Source organism: Bubalus kerabau, chromosome 1, assembly GCF_029407905.1.
Source record: "Bubalus kerabau isolate K-KA32 ecotype Philippines breed swamp buffalo chromosome 1, PCC_UOA_SB_1v2, whole genome shotgun sequence".
In the NCBI taxonomy this organism is placed as follows: domain Eukaryota; kingdom Metazoa; phylum Chordata; class Mammalia; order Artiodactyla; family Bovidae; genus Bubalus; species Bubalus kerabau.
Window position 1 is genome coordinate 250599611 of NC_073624.1, and position 21749 is coordinate 250621359.

The following is a 21749-nucleotide window of genomic DNA, read 5'->3' on the forward strand; positions in this document are numbered from 1 at the left end:
ACATGGTAGACAAGGATGAGGATGTAAATGAGTTAAAATGAGTAGTTTCAACCCTGGAGCAGCAAATCCATTTCCTCTTCTTGTATTTTGACTGATTTAGATGCCATCAAAATCATGTGCTTTTTTTTTTTTTTTAACCCAGAATGTAATTTGTTCGAAACGTTTCTGATTGTGGTTTCAAGTAGACCGATTCTTCCCAGAAAACACGCTCCCAAGATTTTTTTCCCTTATTGGAAGGAAGGGTGAACTTGAGTTTCCTTTTGCTTACTTGCTGGTTTTCAAGTTCAACAACTTGAGAATTTACACTGACCTTTTCTGTTTCCTGAGAGATGTTCTGCACAGTGAAGCTTCCCTTCTTCCCTGGGGTGTAGTGGTCCATTCCTTCCTAGGACCTTTCTCGAGCTGGGCCCTGGGCTGAAGCAGCCCCTCCCCTGTGAAGCCACACACCTTCAGGGCACTCCAGCCTGTGTCCCCTAGAATGCTCCTGCTGGTTACTGCAGTGGAAGTTAGCTGGGCAGACACTCCCTCACTTTTTATCTTTTCCTTTTTTTTTCTTAAACTCATGCCATCAAATTCAGCTTTCTTATTGTATCCTTTCAGTTATTGCAAATACTGTTTTATATTTATTCAGTCATCATTGTGGAGCCCTTACTCTATGTCAGGCATGGGGTTTAAGAACTTAAGAGTCACAACTCTTGCTTTGTTGAAATGTAGTATTGTATACTACATTTCTGGCTAAAAAAATCTGGATAAAGAAAGAGAAGTCACTCAGTCATATCCAACTCTTTGCAACCCCATGGACTGTAGCCTACCAGGCGCCTCCATCCATGGGATTTTCCAGGCAAGAGTACTGGAGTGGGTTGCCGTTTCCTTCTCCAGGGGATCTTCCTGACCCAGGGATCGAACCTGGGTCTCCTGCATTGCAGGCAGATGCTTTACCATCTGAGACACCAGGGAAGCCCCAAAAGAATCTGGGTAGAAAAAAAAAGTCATAGGTGCTGGAAACTCTTTTACCTTTAAAAACCCTGGTTTGAATGGATGCAGAAACTTTCTGCCAAAGGCTCTGTATAACTGCCAGTTAATTTTTATAAAAGACAGCTTTTATTATCTCATGATTCCAGCCCAAGAAAATATACAGTTGCAATTGCCTATGGAATAAAATTTATTTTCTATAGTTTCTGTGGCTCTTTAAAATCTAATGAATGAATTGGTGCAACCTTCCATCCCTTCTTTTATGGAGTTATGTTCCTTTCCTCCTCTGATTCTCACCAGTGGGCCATGTGTTGAAGAATATCCAGTCAAATGAGAAACAAAGGCTGATTTATTATCCTGGGCAGACCTCACCCGCTGACTGTGGCCTGAGTTTGATGTTGAAATAGGAGCTTCCTATTTCCCGTAAGTCTGGACCTGTGTATGCAGGCCCTGCAAATAAAGAGCAAGGCAAACCCAAATTTGTTAGTGAAAATAGTTGTATTTGCATAAATTCTTTACTTGTAAGAATTCATATAATTTTCACAGTAACTCTGTGAGATAGTTATAACAGTCACCTACATTTTTATATGCAAAAATTGAAGCACAGAGATATTAAGCAACTTGCCCAAGGATATGTAAGTTCCTAAGGGACATCAATGGGACTGGAACCCACAGAGGCTGGCATCACGACCAACAAAGTCAGCCATTAGGATCACCTGCCTTTCCATGATTTCTGCTAACCTTACTCCCCTAATTGTGTACACAACTGAGAGAGAAGGGCGACTGCATGTTGTTCTTTAGAGCAGTGACCCCACCTACAGAGACCAGCCTGCTGAATGTGAAATGCTGCGCAGGCAGATCAGATAGGGCATCCTTGTTGGGAGGGGGTGAGTAGGATGTGGAGGCATGAGTGGAAAGAGCAACAGAAGTGTACACATCCCTTGGCAGTGGCAGTAATGGAGAAGACCTAAAGGCCCCGGGCCTCCCCAGGAATATCCAGCAAGAGACCTCGGCCTTGTTTCTGCCGGTCTCTTCACACTACTACTGTTGCTGTTTAGTCGCTAAGTCGTGCCCACGTCTTTGCGACCCCATGGACTGTAGCCCACAAGGCTGCTCTGTCCATGGAATTTCCCAGGCAAGCATACTGGAGTGGGTTGCCTTTTTCTTCTCCAGGGGATCTTCCCTACCCAGGGATCAAACCCAAGTCAACTGCTTGCCGGGTGGATTCTTTAGCACTGAGCCATCTTGGAAGCCCCCTTTTCACATTTACTCTTCCCATATTCAGTACCATCCTTCTTTCTGAATGCTTAGGGACTTGTCCTCAGGGACTTAGCCTTGGGGAGTAACTCATTGGTATCTTGATGTTTGTTCAGTGATCTCCTATAGCATTTACTGTCTTTACCTGAAGTAAGTATTTTCTCATAGGCCAAAATCAGGTTGAGTAGTCTGATATACGGGAGGAACTGTCTCAAATGTCTAGTAATCTGAAAAAAATGTTGACACTTGCCATTTCATACAGCTTATGACATACCTTACGCTGTTATTTGGGCTTCCCAGGTGGCTCAGTGGTAAAGAATCTGTCAGCCAATCCAGGAGACACAGGTTCAATCCCTGGGTCAGGAAGATCCCCTGGAGGAGGAAATGGCAACCCACTCCAGGATTATTGCCTGGAAAATCCCATGGACGGAGGAGCCTGGTATGGTGCAGTCCATGGGGCCACAAAGAGTCGGACACAAATGAGCGACTGAACACGTACACACACACACACATTTAATCTTACATTGTTATTCAGTTGTTGTATAAGTGTGTAATTTAGCTCTATAGCGAAATAGGAATGTCCTCATGGCCAGAAAGTGTTATGTATGTCTTTGTGTGTAACACACCAGCATGATCCTTCCTAAAATAAGATGGCTGATAAATATTTAATAGATATCTTCCTCCCTCCTTCTCTCTCTTTCCTTTCCTTTCTGTAGCACCTGCTATCTCTCGGGCTATTGATATAAAGATTAGAAATGAGGATACAAATGGTTAGGGCAGCAGATGGGAATATTATAAAGTTCAGGGGTAAAACTGTGTAGACTTGATGATTTGGGGAAATTTATTTTCTGGACACACACATTCCCTTTTGAGATTCCAGCCCATCTATTTCTCCTTCCCATGCGGTCCATCCTTTCGTGGTGAGTTGGCTCAGCAGAATAGACCTGTGTGTCCGAACCCAGGGTTTTGGACGCGTATGACCCGGCTAGCTCTGCCATGTGTACAGCTTTCACAACAGAGAATAGGAAGCAGGGTGCGTGGTTGAATGTGGGTCCATTACTACCCCCGGGCCTCCAGGGTAGGGCACATGCCCTGGTGGATTGGGGATGACTGTCATGTTTCTTTAGGCCTATTTCCTCATCTGTAAAAGGGGAGTAAATCACGGTGGTATTATGAGAATTAAATGAGAAAATACAGAAGGAATCTTAGTACAATGCCTGGTATATGTTAAGCACTGAATAGATGTTAGCGATTCTTATGCCCACATATGCAGACATGGACATCATATGCTGCTCAGGTTAAAGAAGCACCCCTGAGAGCGTAAGCTCCCAGAGGGGAGGAATATTCAGCTGCTTACAATTTCCAGTTATAGTATCACAACTGGGGCTGCTAGCTGCTGTAACTTTGGTGCAAGGGTTGCTCCAGTAGCTGCTTGTCACGCCTGTCAGATGCAACCTGCTGTCAACCGTGGCCAACGTGGAACAAAGATCCCTAAAGAAAAGTCTAAAAACAAGTTAAAAAATCCCCAAACTCTTCATCTCTGTTGTCCACACTTGAGAGTCTTAACTCAAAATTCAAATGAAAAATTTTATGTACCATAAATAGTATGAGGAATGGCGGAAAACCTTCTAAGTGTTTCAAAAATATGCAAATATGTTTACGTAAACTGTACTGTGTCCTCTCTGTGCAGTGCTATACAGGCTTTGATAAATGTTTACCGCACTGTAAGTAACATGGAAACATATTTAGGTTATCATATAACTTGAAAAAAGCTGGAGTAACTTTGCATATGCAGCATGAGGTCAACTATATTAAACTGGTTTTAGAAAATAGAATGGCTTGAAATACATCTAAATTTAACAGTGGTTGTCTTTGGGTGATGTTGGGATTTTCGATACATTTCCCCCTCTAATTTTGCTTCTTTGTGTTTTCTATCTTTATATGATTTATGTGATTATTTTCATAGGGCAAAAGTACATTTTATAAGAGATAAATAATTTACATAGGTGGTAGACAAAAGCCATGGCATTTGGCTTGTGTTTTCACAATGAAAAAAAAAAATCAAATGCAGAAGGCACAGACCTGAATTGTTTTCTATGTCTTCCTTAAAGAGAAATAAAATTATGGCATAAACTAAATTAAAGACACTCTGATTTGGAGAATTTGAGAGGGGTTTAGCTTTTTGAGGATTTTTGGAGAAGCAGAAAAAAAAAAAAGCCCTAGCTTATGCACACGTGCATGTGTGAATTTTCTTTTCCAGGACTGAAGTTTGATATTCTGAGCCATTCTGATTGTGGAGATTTGAAACTGTCATTTTCTTTTAAATGTCTGACAGCTATAAGCTTTCAGCTATCAGCAAATGAGGTGAAAATGTATTTTTAATATTAAGTCTTTTTGGGGGGCAAAGAAGCCCAGCAGAACCATCATTAATAGTTCATATTCAGACAAAATTTTAAGCTCCTTTCCTAATCCTGCTTCTTTGGTACTTAATAGCCAGGCATATCCACCAGATGTGCTCCAAGTCATTTTATTTACATAAATGTTTCCAGCAATTCGTAATACATTTTTCTACTTAAAAATAAATGCATACCGTATAGCCCTCTTTCTCACATTGTGATGCTTTAGCATTATTTGTTTTTTTTTAGAGCAGGAAAATGTCTAATTGACCCCAGGTATTTTTCAAATTTTACCATTCATAGGACTTTTTATATTTATGTCTTTAAAATGTATATGCCGTTATGACTAATTTGAAAAATTCATTAAGTGTGTGAATTAGAAGATGATAGTTACTAAGGACTACCTACCATTAACATTTTGGTTTTTTTCCTTCCATTTGTTCTCATTAATGTGTGTGTGTGTGTGTGCTCCGTCACTAAGTCATGTCCAACTCTTTGCAACCCCATGGACTGTGGCCCACAGGCACCTGGACTGGAGTGGGTTGCCATTTCCTCTTCCAGGGGATCTTTCCAACCCAGGGATCAAACATCTCCTGCATGGGCAGGCAGATTCTTACCACTGAGTCACCTGGGAAGCCCATTTTCATTAATACTGTTTTGTAAATGCTAATTCTGTATTATCTACCTTGCTTTGATTGGTTTGCCTATAAATGTTGATCTATGTAGAACTCATTCTATTAAACTGCTTATTCTTGGTTTACTACTATGTATGTAGCTATGCTTTTATTGATAGATATTTAGATTGTTGTCTTTTCTGGCTCTTGAAATAGCATTGCAGTGAACATCTTTGTATGTGCTCTTTGAGTGTTTCTCTAGGAAGCAAAATTATTGGATGATGGATTTGCTCTTACATTTTTTCATATAGTATGCATTTTCAGTGTCTTTCTTTATTCATTTACAGACATAAATATTATAAATAAACATATATTACATATACTTTTTCTTTTAGGGTAAATAGTTGCATTCCACCAGTCTAAATCTTGCTTTTTTGACTTATTGACTCCCTCTACCCAATCAATGGAAATGTTCGGTGTAACTGAACTTCTATAATAGATCATCAGATACCTGGAGATCTGACCATGAATTTGCCTTCTAGCAGCATTTTGTGAAAGTGTTAGTTGCTCAGTTGTATCTGACTCTTTGTGGCCCCATGAACTATAGCCTGCCAGGCTCCTCTGTCCATGGAATTCTCCAGGCAAGAATACTGGAGTGGGGTGCCATTCCCTTTTCCAGGGGATAGTCCCAACCCAGGGATTAAACCCGGGTCTTCTGCATTACAGGCAGATTCTTTACCCTCTGAGCCACCAGGAAAGCCCGGCAACATTTTCAGTTCAGTTCAGTTCAGTCACTCGGTTGTGTCTGACTCTTTGCGACCCCATGAACCGCCGCACACCAGGCCTCCCTGTCCATCACCAGCTCCCAGAGTTCACTCAAACTCATGTCCATCGAGTTGATGATGCCATCCAGCCATCTCATCCTCTGTCGTCCCCTTCTCCTGCTCCCAATCCTTCCCAGCAACAGAATCTTTTCTAATGAGTCAACTCTTTGCATGAGGTGGCCAAACTATTGGAGTTTCAGCTTCAACATCAGTCCTTCAAATGAACACCCAGGACTGGTCTCCTTTAGGAAGGACTGGTTGGATCTCCTTGCAGTCCAAGGGACTCTCAAGAGTCTTCTCCAACACCACAGTTCAAAAGCATCAATTCTTTGGCGCTCAGCTTTCTTCACAGTCCAATTCTCACATCCATACATGACTACTAGAAAAACCATAGCCTTGACTAGACAGACCTTTGTTGGCAAAGTAATGTCTCTGCTTTTCAATATGCTATCTAGGTTGGTCATAACTTTCCTTCCAAGGAGTAAGCATCTTTTAATTTCATGGCTGCATTCACCATCTGCAGTGATTCTGGATCCAAAAAAAATAAAGTCTGACACTGTTTCCACTGTTTCCCCATCTATTTCCCATGAAGTGGTGGTACTGGATGCCATGATCTTTGTTTTCTGCATGTTGAGCTTTACGCCAACTTTTTCACTCTCCTCTTTCACTGGAACATTTTTAAAAATTTCAAAAAAAAGTTCAGTCACTCAGTCATGTCTGACTCTTTGTGACCCCATGGACTGCAGCACGCCAGGCTTCCCTGTCCATCACCAACACCTGGAGCTTGCTCAAACTCATGTCTATTGAGTTGGTGAAGCCATCCAACCATCTCATCCTCTGTCGTCCCCTTCTCCTCTTGTCTTCAATCTTTCTCAGAATCAGGGTCTTTTCCAATGAGTCAGTTCTTCAAAATTTTGTTATTATTTCAAACTTTATAAAATTGCGAAAGTAGTACAATGAACCCCTGTATGTCTTCTACCCAGATTCACTGCTGCTGCTGCTGCTAAGTCGCTTCAGTCGTGTCTGACTCTGTGCGACCCCATAGACAGCAGCCCACCAGGCTCCTCCATCCCTGGGATTCTCCAGGCAAGAACACTGGAATGGGTTGCCAAAGTGAAAGTGAAGTCGCTCAGTCGTGTCCGACTCTTCGCGACCCCATGGACTGCAGCCTACCAGGCTCCTCCATCCATGGGATTTCCAGGCAAGAGTACTGGAGTGGGGTGCCATTGCCTTCTCTGGCCCAGATTCACTAGGCATGCATATTTTGCCCTATTTACTTTCTCACTCTCTTTCCATACATAGGAATTCAGAATTTTTCTTTATCTTGTTCATTTAGTTATCATGGTGTCTGCCAGATTTCTCCACCTGAAAATTACCTTTTCCTGTGTAATTATTAATAGTTTATGGGGAGATTCACCCAACTTTATTTAAGTATCAGCAGTTGCTTATTCCTTGCTGAATAGTTTTCAGCAAGCATATTTTTTTTGAATATGCTGTCTAGGTTGGTCATAACTTTCCTTCCAAAGAGTAAGCGTCCTTTAATTTCATGGCTGCAGTCACCATCTGCAGTGACTTTGGAGCCCAAAAATTAAGGTCAGGCACTGTTTCCACTGTTTCCCCATCTATTTCCCATGAAGTGATGGGACTGGATGCCATGTTCGGTTGTATTAGTGTACCTGCTGCTAAGTTGCTTCAGTCGTGTCCGACTCTGTGCGACCCCATAGATTGCAGCCAACCAGGCTCACCCTTCCCTGGGATTCTCCAAGCAAGAACACTGGAGTGGGTTGCCATTTCCTTCTCCAATGCATGAAAGTGGAAAGTGAAAGTGAAGCCGCTCAGTCGTGTGTGACTCTTTGCGACCCCATGGACTGCAGCCTACCAGGCTCCTCCATCCATGGGATTTTCCAGGCAACAGTACTGGAGTGGGGTGCCAATTGCCTTCTCCACATATTGTTTATTCACCTGTTGAAGGACCCTGGGAATTTTCCTTGGCATGGCGGGACACCAACCAGATTCCCCTTCAGAGAAAGTTGCTGCCTAGCTGCAGGGGGTCAGTCAGCAGACAGCCTCTAGCTATCAGCTCCTTCAGAGTCTGCCACAGCTGCAGAGATCTGCCTTGTCCAAGATGGTACCTTTCCTGAAGCAGCCCACATCGAGTGACCGAGTGAGGCAGCGGTATAAAGATCTAGCCATTTCAGCCTGGGGAGACAACTCTGACACACAATTTTAACTTTTTTACCTCCAGGCATCCACCAGAGTTACCCCAGCCGCCCTCTCTCAGCCTCTGTTGATGGCTGTATGGGGGATTCTGTACAGCCCAGTGAAGGAAAAGGGACAAACCCAAGCTTGGCCTGGGGATGGATCACTTCAAAATGGTCTTGAAAGACTGTGATAAGGAGAAATTCCCCCAGTGGGTGGACTAGCAGATCATGCCCCTGGCCACCCATTTTGTGTTGGAAGAGAAGTGGTCTGAGGCTTAAATGTACATAGGCTCATAGGAGGTGGTGAATGTTCTGGCTGGCATCAAAGACCTGGAAGGAAAAAGATTAGACATTTGGGGATAGCAAAGCCTGAGTAGAAGCATGTGGATGGACAAAATAGGAATGGGCCCCGAATGGGATCATCTCTGCAGCATTCACTAGAGAGATTTAAAGACTGAATTCTATTATTTTCCTGTGAAGAGTGTTCATTTCTTGTTCTAGCAGGCAGTTTACTTGGCACTAAATGTTCAAATTGACAGACCGACCAGGTCACTTTATTTCAGATAATCGCTGTCATTGATTACCCCAGCGCTGATACAATGAGCATATGAACAAAATGACAGGTGGGGCAAAAAAAGGTGGCTACTCATGGGCCCAGCATGGGCTTATTCTTACAAAGGCTGATATAACTAATGTGCTAAATGTTCAAACTGACAGCAATAGAGACAACACTGAGCCTTCATATGGAACCCTTTTTAAAGCGATTAACTGTCTTCTGTGTGCAGGTATACTACATTTATTCTTTCATTGGAAACAGCCGTCTATAATCTGCAATTAGGTTTACCCATTTACTTCTTTCTTTTCAATCGTTATGCTTTTCATTTCTAAAATTTCCGTTTGGTCCTTTTTTAGAATTACATTTCTCTCCTGAGATTCCCCATCTGTGTTCTCATTATGCTTCTCTTTTCCTTTGTATACACTTTCTAATAGCTGCTTTGAAGTTCTGTCTGCTAATTCTAACATTTGTGTTCTATTTTCTCATGATTATGGCCCTAGTTTTTCTGTTGTTTCTTTTCTACTAACCTTTTAGCATATACCAGACATTTGGATAATACATTTTAAAGATTCTGGATTATGTTGTTGTCCTTTGAAGAGTGTTCATTTTTGTTCTAACAGGCAGTTTACTTGGCAGACTCAATGTCTAAACTCTGTCTTCCTGTGGCAGGTAGTAGCTGAAATCCTTGTTCAGTCTTTTCAGTCTCCTAGCTGTTATTTTTCATAAGATTGCTTGAAATTTTTCCTGCTGTGCAAAGTTCAGAGGCTAGCTTGAAAATATTCTTACAGAGCATTATTAATTGCTCAGAGCATTTCAATTTAAATACCAAATTTAATTTTCCCCCTATTGTTGCATACTTTTATGGTTATTCTTGATGCTTTAAACATTCTTGGACATAAGTCTTTGAAAGTATTTTTAATGATTTCATTAGTATAGATTCCTATATAAAAACAGAGGTGTAAAGTCTGTGGTACAAATTGCCAACCAACTCCACAAAGTTTGTAACCATTTTAATATTAATCAACACATTATACTTCCTAACTCTGGATTTTATTATTAACAAAATTGCAATTTGAAAGGAACATTTTAATGTACTAATATGCATTTTTTCATATTTTTACCTATTTGTATCATTTTATTATTTTTTTTGTTTGTGAACAAGTGAATATTCTGTTTCTTCTCCCACATTCCTCCTAGGCTATTTGACTTTTCCTTATCAATTTAGAAAACTTCTTTATTCATTAAATACATTCATTAATCTTTTACTATTATCCAGTTTTTGATTCATGAGCTATGCATTTGATCACTATTATTTGATTATTATTATTATTAGGGTTTCCATCTTTGAGGTTTGCTCAATGAATTAAGTGCTAGCAATTATTGTCAGTAGTTGGCACTTAAAATGTAACAGATAAAACACGTTTGTCAGTTTTGTATTGTTACGAACCCAGTGCTTCTGATTTAAAAACATCGATGCAGCAGTGGTTAGTTTTAATTTGGTAAGTGTAACTGATGATTATCGATATACACCAGGCATAATGTCATAAAAGACTTCTTCAGTTCAGTCGCTCAGTTGTGTCCTACTTCTTAACAAGCACTAATTATTTCTTTATTTAGACTTGTGTTTTCTTTTACTCCCATTGGTAAATTGCCATGCAATAAAAACTGAGATGTTGAATAGCACAGTGGTCTAACCCTTGTTTATATGACTCCTCTATGTCATACCTTAATGGTAGAATTCTAGAATATGTTATAGCTACTAAAGGATTTTGATAATGTGGGATCTTAGAGGCCACCTTGTTCTGTTTTCAGAGGACAGGAATCCCTTCTAAATACCATTGAGAGATGGCCAACTGGCATCAGCATCCCATCTCATTTTTAGAAAGATCTTTCAAATCTCTCACTTGAATCATTGTTTCTATTTGTACCTTATGGAGCTACACAGGATACATCTAAACTTGATCTCATTTATGTATATTTTCCCTGCCCATTTGTTTGGCATAACCATGGTTCCTCTTTGACAGAGCACCTCAGAAAATTTCCTTGTAGCAGCAGGGGAACTCTGACACTCAAGTCTGTGTGTTGAAGTATTCTTTGCTGCTGCTGCTGCTAAGTCGCTTCAGTCGTGTCCGACTCTGTGCAACCCCATAGACGGCAGCCCACCAGGCTCCCCCGTCCCTGGGATTCTCCAGGCAAGAACACTGGAGTGGGTTGCCATTTCCTTCTCTAAAGCATGAAAGTGAAAAGTGAAAGTGAAGTCTTTCAGTCCTTTCCGACTCTTAGCGACCCCATGGACTGCAGCCTACCAGGCTCCTCTGCCCATGAGATTTTCTAGCCAAGAGTACTAAGTGGTACTAACTAAACTCGGTGTTAACAGCATGCATTTTCACTGTACATACATTTTACACAAATGAGAATACGGTTGGCAAATGAGGAATAACTCAAACCAATGATTGTAATGAGAAAGTGATGAAGATGGCATGAAGTAAAAAGGTTTTGGAGGTTTCGTATGAATTTAGAGATTCTAGATTAGTTCAGGAGAGGCTGGGATAGAATGGACATTGGAATGGTGATAAAGTTTAGTTGCCTTGCTGTAAGAGAAGCCTGTAACAATGGTTACAGAGGCTCTAGAGAGACGGGAGTTAGATCTCTCTCTCCAAAGATAAGATGGTAAGTAAACAGGAGGATGGGGATGAGGTGAAATCAATCACAAAGATGGAATGTTATCAATAACACATGTCGCTGTCTGGAGTGGTAGTACAAGAGAAAGACAGCACTGTGTGAAAATGTAACAAAACATGGAGAAGGATTGTTGCCTTTTTCTGTGAGTCAAGGATGATGACTTAAGCCACCATGTATCATGCTTGCTTCCCTTTTCATAAATTTCAGCATATCTGGTGATTTATGGGAGCTCAGTTCCCTTGGTTCATGAAAGGTTCTCTGTTGCAATTTTATATGATAACCTTTCAAAGATTTGAAGCACAACCAAATATATCAACTTGGTTTAGCCATTCTTAAAATGACAGATTTTCTGATCCCTTGGCACAATTAATTTGATTCACTTCTCTATGAAATTTGGAAGCCAGACATAATATATTTTCTTGTTGTGATAGAAAACCACAGGTAGGAGGCAGTTAAACCCTTACTCCTTGAGCTGCATCCTACATTAAATTCTTTATTAAACATTAAAATATGTTTAATAAAAGGATATATTCTGAGGCAGTTTTTAAATGGTGATCCTGGATTTTATGCATGTTAATACTCTGCTTTACTCACAGTTTCAAATGTATAGTCTACGTTGGCTTCTGTTGGGACAAATCATTCAAACTCTTGCATGTCATTGAAACTGCAAAATACAATTCTTATCTAAGCCTTTGGGAAAATTAGAAATCTTTTCATCATGAGTATCAACCAACTACAAAAATATCCATAAGAACAAAACAACCAACAAACAACCACCATCATAAAAACAGCATGACCTCTTCTTAATTACCAAGTACCCACTATGCTGGTTCATAGTTTTAATACATCCTTTTTTCTCCCCCCACTCATGTGCTTTTATCTGGGGAAAGCAGTGAGGGAAACCTGAGGAACACTCAAATTACCCAGTTTTGCAGAGCTGAAACAAGTCCAGTGTCCGAGGCAGATTCGAGGTGACTAGCTTCCCAGTGAGAGCTGGCAGGTCTACCGCTATAGTAACGACAAGACGTACTTCATGCTTTTCAAGACACTTTGATGTGTGTTACTGCATTTGGTCTTCACTTTAGTGAAGATCTTCACCTTCACCATTTGATCTTCAGGGTTAGTGAGAGAGGTGGCCTTGTCCTCACTTGGCCCAGGAACAAACTGAGCTTGATAGGAGCTTGCCAGAGCTCACACTGAGTCATCCGAGACGGGACAGAATCCCAATGTCCTACTTTCCAGCCTGGAGAGCCTGCTGCTGGACCACACTGATGGTTCAGATGTACAGAAGTCTATGAAGTTGCCTGTGCTGAAGCGAAAATGCCCACGGCAAGACTTATGAATCTAGAGTTGACAAGAAAGTGAACCAATAGGGAGGGAAAGGCTTCAGCATCTTGGATCTTTGTTAGGTGGGAGATTTGACATGTGTTTTAACAACAAAAAGTGAGCTTCAGCCTATAACCATGATAGGAAAAGATGGTGTCTATGAAGCAGTTGAAAAATTCAGTCTCCTTTAATATACACAGAGTCTTCTTTGAAGCTAAAAGTATGAGATGGAACTGTGGTTAAGAAATGATTGCCCTATATGAACACCATCCCTGAGGCAGAAGAGAGAAATGCTTTCTATTCTAGATTCCAGTAGGGCTGGGTCCCAGATATAATGCTTTAGACGTTTCTTCAGGGTGTACCCCATTGGCTGGCACGATGGTGACCAGATGCAGTGGGCAGAGAAGTCTCTTGCAAGTAACGTTTCAGATGAGACTGGGCACATTCAGATATGGCCATAGATGCAAGTAACATTTCAATGGCAGGAAATACGAAAGAGCAGGAATGTTAGGAGGTGGAGGGAAGGAATGGTATCAAAAACATGAAGTATCTCCCGTTTAAATGCTCACCTATTATTTTCAGTCTGTCTTCTCTCATCTCCCTCTCACACACTGCCAGGGCAGTGGCAGTAAACCTGATTAGAGCAGTCTGTGCCTTTAGGGCTCAGGGATGGGATTCCTTTCTCTTACGGAGGGCCAGTTGTGTTCTGGGGACATTAATTGAAATTCTTGTGAATGTTAAAGATAGTTAGCAGTTTGGGTGAAGTTAAACCCCTGATGTAAAGAGCCAACTCATTGGAAAAGACCCTGATGCTAAGAAAGATTGAGGACAGGAGGAGAAGGGGGCGACAGAGGATGTGATAGTTGGATGGCATCACTGACTCAATGGACAAGCTTTGAGCAAACTCTGGGAGATGGTGAAGAAAGGGAAGCCTGGTGTGCTGCAGTCCATGGGGTCCCAGAGTTGGACTCGACTCAGCAACTGAACAGCAACCACAAACCCCTGGGAGTGAAAATTAGTATGGGGGGCACACACAGCAAGCTCAGTTTTGTCAATGTATCCAGTGTTTAAAATGTGTTTCATCTCCACTCTACAAGCAGTTACAGAAGGGAGAAGAGAGGGGGAAAGGGAGAAAGAAGAAGATGTAATGAAGCATAGCAAGATTAACATGAGGTCAGGCTTTATTATTGCTTGGGAAATGCACCTAGATTGGAGAGTTGCTGTCCATGGTGTCCATCCATCTCCACATCCAGGAATGCTTGGAGTCTCCCTGCTGACTGGGGTGGATGGTCATAGCAACATGTGGGGCTGCTGTGGGAGGAGTATGCTCTGGGCTGTGGAGGGCCACTCAGCAGTGTTATTCACATTCCTGGAGACTGGGAAGGCCAGACCCCAAGGCCCAGGTCGGGGTGGAGAGCTCTGCCTGGCTTTAGAGCCATGCTGTGGTCCCAGAGGCACTGCCATGCCAGACTGCTGTATTCTCATGATCACCGTCCCCAGGTGTGCAAGTCACCAAGTTGGGACCTTTGGAAGGCACCCGTTTTATCCCATCCATTGTCTGACTCGCAAGGTCAGAAATGTGGTTCTGGAGAGGGGACCATAGCTAGTTCCTGTAGGTCCTCCCACTCCTCCTAGACAGGGGCCAAGTGTAGGAAGAAGATTTGAGGAGAATCTTCTTCCTCAAAGGCTGTAGAGAGGGTTGGTTTTAGTTCTTTTACTCTAAAACTGAAAAATGTCACTAATATATGTGATAATTTAAAACCCTTAAGTGCCATCAAAATAATAATACATATGGTACTGAAGTTCGTTTCAGTTCAGTTCAGTTGCTCAGTTGTGTCCAACTCTTTGAGACCCCATGAATCGCAGCACGCCAGGCCTCCCTGTTCATCACCAACTCCCAGAGTTCACTCAAACTCACGTCCATCGAGTCCGTGATGCCATCCAGCCATCTCATCTTCTGTCGTCCCCTTCTCCTCCTGCCCTCAATCCCTCCCAGCATCAGAGTCTTTTCCAATGAGTCAACTCTTCTCATGAGGTGGCCAAAGTACTGGAGTTTCAGCTTCAGCATTATTCCTTCCAAAGAACACCCAGGACTGATCTCCTTTAGGATGGACTGGTTGGATCTCCTTGCAGTCCAAGGAACTCTCAACAGTCTTCTCCAACACCACAGTTCAAAAGCATCAATTCTTTGGCGCTCAGCTTTCTTCACAGTCCAACTCTCACATCCATACATGAATACTGGAAAAACCATAGCCTTGTTTAAAAGAGGTTATTTTTCTAACTCGTACTTTAAGAACACCGGCGGTGGTTTTTAATCTTTTTTGAACATCCCTGATTTGACTAACATCATTTACTTTTCTTGCATATATAAGTGGTATTATAAAGACCCGGTGGCGGTTTAGTTGCTAAGTCATGTCTGATTCATGTGATCCCATGGATTGTAGCTTGCCAAGCTCCTCTGTCCATGGGATTCTCCAGGCAAGAATACTGGAGTGGGTTGCCATTTCCTCCTCCAGGGGATCTTCCTGTCCCAAGGACCTAACGCAAATCTCCTGCATTGCAGGCAGATTCTTTCCTGCTGAGCCAGCAGGGATAGTTTTGCAAACGGGTAATATCTTTACTGTTGATTATATAGCTATAGGTGTTTATTGTTAATGACTCAATTTGAAAGTGGAATGAGCATATTGTTGTTGGCTATATAGCTGTAAGTGTTTATGTAAATGATCCAACCAATACAGAAATGGAGGAAGTGGAAGTGGCCCTATAATATTATTCCCCTGCAGTTGCCACAGCCATAGCCATAAACTTGTTTCTAGCTTGCAGAGAAGTCTAAGGACCAGAGTTTTAAATGAACTTGTGTTCTCATATTGGGTTACGTTTGTTCTTTCTGCAAAAACACATAGCATAAACAGCAGCAAACCAATTATAATAAAAACCAAACAAATGGAAAATGAAAAGTCATATGAAGCTACAATAGATACCAATAAGACCCTGAATATTTAGATTTCCTAGACCTGTTCATTATGTTGTCATTCTGGCATTTTGTAGTTACTGTTGGTAAACAGTAAGGCCCTTTAGTGAATCTGCCAACCTGCAGTATCTGTACTTACTGCTTTTCTATTATGAAGAACATCATAATATTCTGTTTTCCTTTTTTTGATAAAAATATGTATTTAGTAGCTTTAGTGGTGTTTCTAAATCTTTCCTCTGGGTGTCTACCTAGAGGTGATTATACAGTCATAAAATTGTTATATGTGGCTGTTTGAAGCAAATTTATTAGGTTGATTATACCTCATGTTTTCTTTATGATGATCATTTATTCACCAAACATTATTGAGGGATTTGGGTACAAAGGGACACGTCTTACAGGGAAGAGAGACACATGTGTGGACAACTCTCCAGCTACGTGAGAAGAGTGTGCACAAGGTTACTGAAACACAGAGGAGTGTGTGTGTATGTGCATGCTCAGTCGCCTCTGACTCTGCGACCCCATGGACTCACCAGGTTCTGTGGGATTTTCCAGGCAAGAACACTGGAATGCATTGCCATTTTCTTCTCCAACGTGTTTTCTTGACCCAGGGGTCGAACCCACATCTCTTGCATTGGCAGGCGGATTCTTTTACCACTGAGCCACAACTGACCCCACAGAGGAGAGAGGGACTCCTTTATGGCAGAAGGTACCTGGGAAAGATTTAGTGGAATTGATGGTTCATGACATGAGTCATGAAAGTTCAATAAGAATTTTAGGTAGGAGAGGGACTGGAGAGGAAGAACATCAAGACAATGGTTTGCACTGAGAAAGAAGGGAATTAACATTTGTTAAGCACCTACTGGGTGCCAGGCATTACATGTCAGCTAGTCCGTCCTGTAAACCTATCTTTGGCCTCATTGACTAGAGGAGACTTAGTCTCAGAAAGTTAGTCACCTGCCCCAAGGTCTCATAGGTTGTTACCACTTGGAGGAATCAGGACTCACACCCAGGTCTGGTGATCCCAGAGATGTACTCTATCAGTAGCATGAGGCCAAGGAAAGAGCTTGTCTTCTTGGGGGAGTGATGGGTTGATTGGCTGGAGTGTGGCATACTTGGAGGAAAGAGGCAGAAATGAATTTTAAAATGGAGACTAAGGCCAGTTGGTAGGGTGTTAAGTTTGAGAATATGAATGAGGGTTTTGTAAGGACATATGAAAGCTCAGGTTTATCTTTAAGGAAGAGAATTCTGGTCATCTTGTTTGGCCAGGAGGGAGCTGCATAAGACTGTGAACAGGGTTGTATTAATAGATTTATCCTCACTACTCTTAGATGTGCAAACATTTTTTTTTCCAAAATTTGAGCCAAATTTTTCATTAAGACCCCCTCCATACTTAATAAGTGGAGAAAAAAAAGCTGCTGAGAGTAGTAAATTTAGTTTGCTCCAATCATGTAAAAAGTTCAGTTCAGTTCACTCAGTCGTGTCCAACTCTTTGCAACCCCATGGACTGCAGCACACCAGGCCTCCCTGTTCATCACCAACTCCCGGAGTTTACTCAAACTCATGCCCATTGAGTTGGTGATGCCATCCAACCATCTCATCCTCTGTCATCCCATACTCCTCCCGCCTTCAATCTTTCCCAACATCAGGGTCTTTTCTAATGAGTCAGCTCTTTGCATCAGGTGGCCAAAGTATTGGAGTTTCAGCTTCAACATCAGTCTTTCCAATGAATATTCAGGACTGATTCTTTTAGGATGGACTGGTTGGATCTGCTTGCTGTCCAAGGAACTCTCAAGAGTCTTCTCCAACACTACAGTTCAAAAGCATCAATTCTTCGGTGCTCAGCTTTCTTTATAGTTCAACTCTCACATCCATACATGACTACTGGAAAAACCATAGCCTTGACTAGACGGACCTTTGTTGGCAAAGTAATATCTCTGCTTTTTAATATGCTTTCTAGGTTGGCCATAACTTTTCTTCCAAGGAGTAAGAGTCTTTTAATTTCATGGCTACAGTCCCCATCTGCAGTGATTTTGGAGCCCTCCAAAATAAACTCGCACTGTTTCCATTGTTTCCCCATCTCTTTGCCATGAAGTGATGGGACTGGATGCCATGATCTTAGTTTTCTGAATGTTGAGCTTCAAACCAACTTTTTCACTCTCCTCTTTCACTTTCATCAAGAGGCTGTTTTGTTCTTCTTCACTTTCTGCATATCTGAGGTTATTGATATTGCATATCTGATAATACAACCTCAGATAAACACTTTCTGTGTTATCTGTATATCTGAGGTTATTGATATTTCTCCCGGCAATCTTGATTCCAGCTTGTGCTTCATCCAGCCCAGCATTTCACATGATGTACTCTGAATATAAGTTAAATAAGCAGGGTGACAATATACAGCCTTGACGTACTCCTTTTCCTATTTGGAACCAGTCTGTTGTTCCATGTCCAGTTCTAACTGTTGCTTCTTGACCTGCATACAGGTTTCTCAGGAGGCAGATCAGGTGGTCTGGTATTCCCATCTCTTTCAGAATTTTGCACAGTTTATTGTGATCCACACAGTCAAAGGCTTTGGCATAGTCAATAATGCAGAAATAGATGTTTTTCTGGAACTCTCTTGCTTTTTTGATGATCCAGTGGATGTTGGCAATTTGATCTCTGGTTCCTCTGTCTTTTCTAAAACCAGATTGAACATCTGGAAGTTCACAGTTCACGTATTATTGAAGCCTGGCTTGGAGAATTTTGAGCATTACTTTACTAACGTGTGAGATGAGTGCAATTGTGTGGTAATTTGAGCATTCTTTGGCATTGCCTTTCTTTGGGATTGGAATGAAAACTGACCTTTTCCAGTCCTGTGGCCACTGCTGAGTTTTCCAAATTTGCTGGCATATTGAGTGCAGCTCTTTCACAGCATCATCTTTGAGGATTTGAAATAGCTCCACTGGAATTCCATCATCTCCACTAGCTTTGTTCGTAGTTATGCTTTCTAAGGCCCACTTGACTTCAAATTCCAGGATGTCTGGCTCTAGGTGAGTGATCACACCATCGTGATTATCTGGGTCATGAAGATCTTTTTTGTATAGTTCTTCTGTGTATTCTTGCCACCTCTTCTTAATATCCTCTGCTTCTGTTAGGTCCATACCATTTCTGTCCTTTATTGTGGCCATCTTTGTGTGAAATGTTCCCTTGGTATCTCTAATTTTCTTGAAGAGATCTCTAGTCTTTCCCATTCTCTTGTTTTCCTCTATTTCTTTGCACTGATCACTGAGGAAAGCTTTCTTATCTCTCCCTGCTATTCTTTGGAACTCTGCATTCAAATGGGTATATCTTTCCTTTTCTTCTTTGCTTTTTGCTTTTCTTCTTTTCACAGCTATTTTTAAGGCCTCATCAGACAGCCATTTTACTTTTTTGCATTTCTTTTTCTTGGGGATGGTCTTGCTCCCTGTCTCCTATACAGTGTCACGAACCTCTGTCCATAGTTCATCATGCACTCTGTTTATCAGATCTGGTCCCTTAAATCTATTTCTCACCTCCACTGTATAATCATTAGGGATTTGATTTAGGTCATACCTGAAAGGTCTAGTGGTTTTCCCTACTTTCTTCAATTTAAGGAAAAAGTGATTCATTCTTTCTTCTGTGCCTCCCTAAGATAGTATCTCAGTAAGCAGGGCTCCCTGTCCTTGAGATTGCATGCGTGTTTATCAGACACTGGGGGGTGGTCCTTGCTGGTGCTGACAGGGGTCTGGCATTTATTCTAGCTCTGCCTTGGTCATCAGATGCTGAAGTGTGTGGCTGCTGCCACTTGTGGTCCAAGCTTTCTCAGGTCAGTTGGGGCTCAGGTGTCTGTTTTGTCCATGGTAAACTGAATTCATATCAGAGCGAGACCAGAACACACAAAGAAGGCTTTTTGATGAATAGCTTAGCCTGAATAATTTGCAGGTACATCCAGTACTTTGGCCACCTCATGCGAAGAGTTGACTCATTGAAAAAGACTCTGATGCTGGGAGGGATTGGGGGCAAGAGGAGAAGGGGACGACAGAGGATGAGATGGCTGGATGGCATCACTGACTCGATGGACGTGAGTCTCAGTGAACTCCCGGAGTTGGTGATGGACAGGGAGGCCTGGCGTGCTGCGATTCATAGGGTCGCAAAGAGTCGGACACGACTGAGCGACTGATCTGATCTGATCTGATGCAGAGACAGTGTTTTGATTATTTGTGGTCGAGCTGAATTTGTTAAGTGAACTCCTGGAAATGTAACTTGTACTCTCAAAACTCCATCATTGGCATGCCTGAGACACAGTCTAACCTTTGGATGTAGTTCTGCTAATATAATTACCTTGCTGTCTTTTAAAGGTGGCTTTTAATTGGGTTCTGACGCAGCAGCTGCTGTTGAGGTTCTGGTTGCAGCCTTTCAATAACAGGTTCATTAAGTGTTTCCTCTTCCCGGACTGGGCATCTGGCCTTGGATGGTAGCCAGCTGTTGCTGAAATGCCATCGCTTATAGGATTGCCCTTTAAACCACTGATTTGTTATTTTGTTGACTTGCAACTCCTTTTCTCTCAAGTTTAACTGGAGCTTTATTGAATACAGTGCTAAACTCAATTCTTCCCCTTCTCAGTGGGCTTTTCATCAGGTTATTTCCCCCTAGTTCATAGCATTTAGTCCTCTGGCTAGACAAGAGGTTTAAGAATTAAAGACAGCTTGTCATTTATGGGCTCAGGCCTGTCCGTAGGGTAGTGCAGTGGATTCTCTCACAGGCAAGTCTTCTGATGATTTATGCCCAGGTAACACAAGAAGTCTCTTGGCCAGTTTTTGCCTTTTTTGTAAAATTGTGCTGAAAATTCTAGGGTTTTTAAGAATTTATCTCTAGGATTGTTGTCCTGAGGGATTTTTAAAATTATAGTATAAATGATTTATAATATTATATTGGTTTCAAGTGTAAAAAATAGTGATTCAGTGTTATTATGGATTAAAAGCTTTTGTCCTGAGTATTTTTAATTTGTTTGAAGAAAATGAGTGTGTAATAATCATACTGAATAAAGAGAAGTTTGCAGGGGCTGGTAAGGTGGGACAACAGAAAGAACTTGGGTTTCATCTTTGGTTTTTAATCTCAGAGCAGCTGTGTGGGACTGGTCATTTTTCAGGCCCCAGGAGGAAACTGTGGGCAGGCCCAGTGTATTTTCTGATCATTCTCATATAATAAAAAGTTCTCCAGTCATATTTCCTTCCCAGACAGTCTCAGCTTGGTAATTAATATATCTAGCCTCAAACAGACTGATTTAAAGTGACATCTTCCCCATCCCTGGCTCAGATTCTAGGTTCACTTTGTCAAATTCCACCCAAAGAAAACCTATTGGTAATTTTATTAGAATATATTGAAAGTACAGATTAATTTGCTCTTTAGAGGTGATAAACTTATTTTCTTAGGTCCTTCAACTGCTTATGTTTCTTTGCTATTGCAAATGCTGTGTTTGCAAAATTAAGTTACTTATTTGTTGATATTGTTCCAAAGTGCAATACATTTTGTATATTGATTTTTGCATCCAATAATTTTGAGGGATGCTCTTATTTTAATAGTGTGTCAATGGATTTTTAGTATAGACACTTACATCATCTGTGCAAAATGATTTCCCCCCTTGCTTTCCATTTCTTTTTTCCTTTATTTTTCTATGTTGCCCTCCAGACAGAATTGGTAATTAGAAGTGGTGATAATTGCAATTTTTCTTATTCTTGATTTTAGAAGGGCTGCTTATAATAATTTACCATTAGGTGAAATATTTGTAGTAAGTTTTTGGTAGAAATCCTTTATTAGGTTCAGAAATTTCACTTTTGAGTTTGCAAAGAATTGTAATCATGTGTTTGTATAGAATTTTACCAAATACCTTTTCTGTATGTGAGGCATTGTAAGTTGACTCTTACTGAGGGGTATTAAGATGCAATCTATGGTATCT

The 21749-nt window shown here is 41.4% G+C and overlaps 1 protein-coding gene across 9 annotated transcripts in view; it reads left to right on the forward strand.

The window, feature by feature from the left end:
- The window catches only part of RASGRF2 (Ras protein specific guanine nucleotide releasing factor 2), a 260807-nt gene that overhangs the window by 54034 nt on the left and 185024 nt on the right, over positions 1 to 21749 (forward strand). The gene's annotated exons all lie outside the window — the stretch shown is intronic.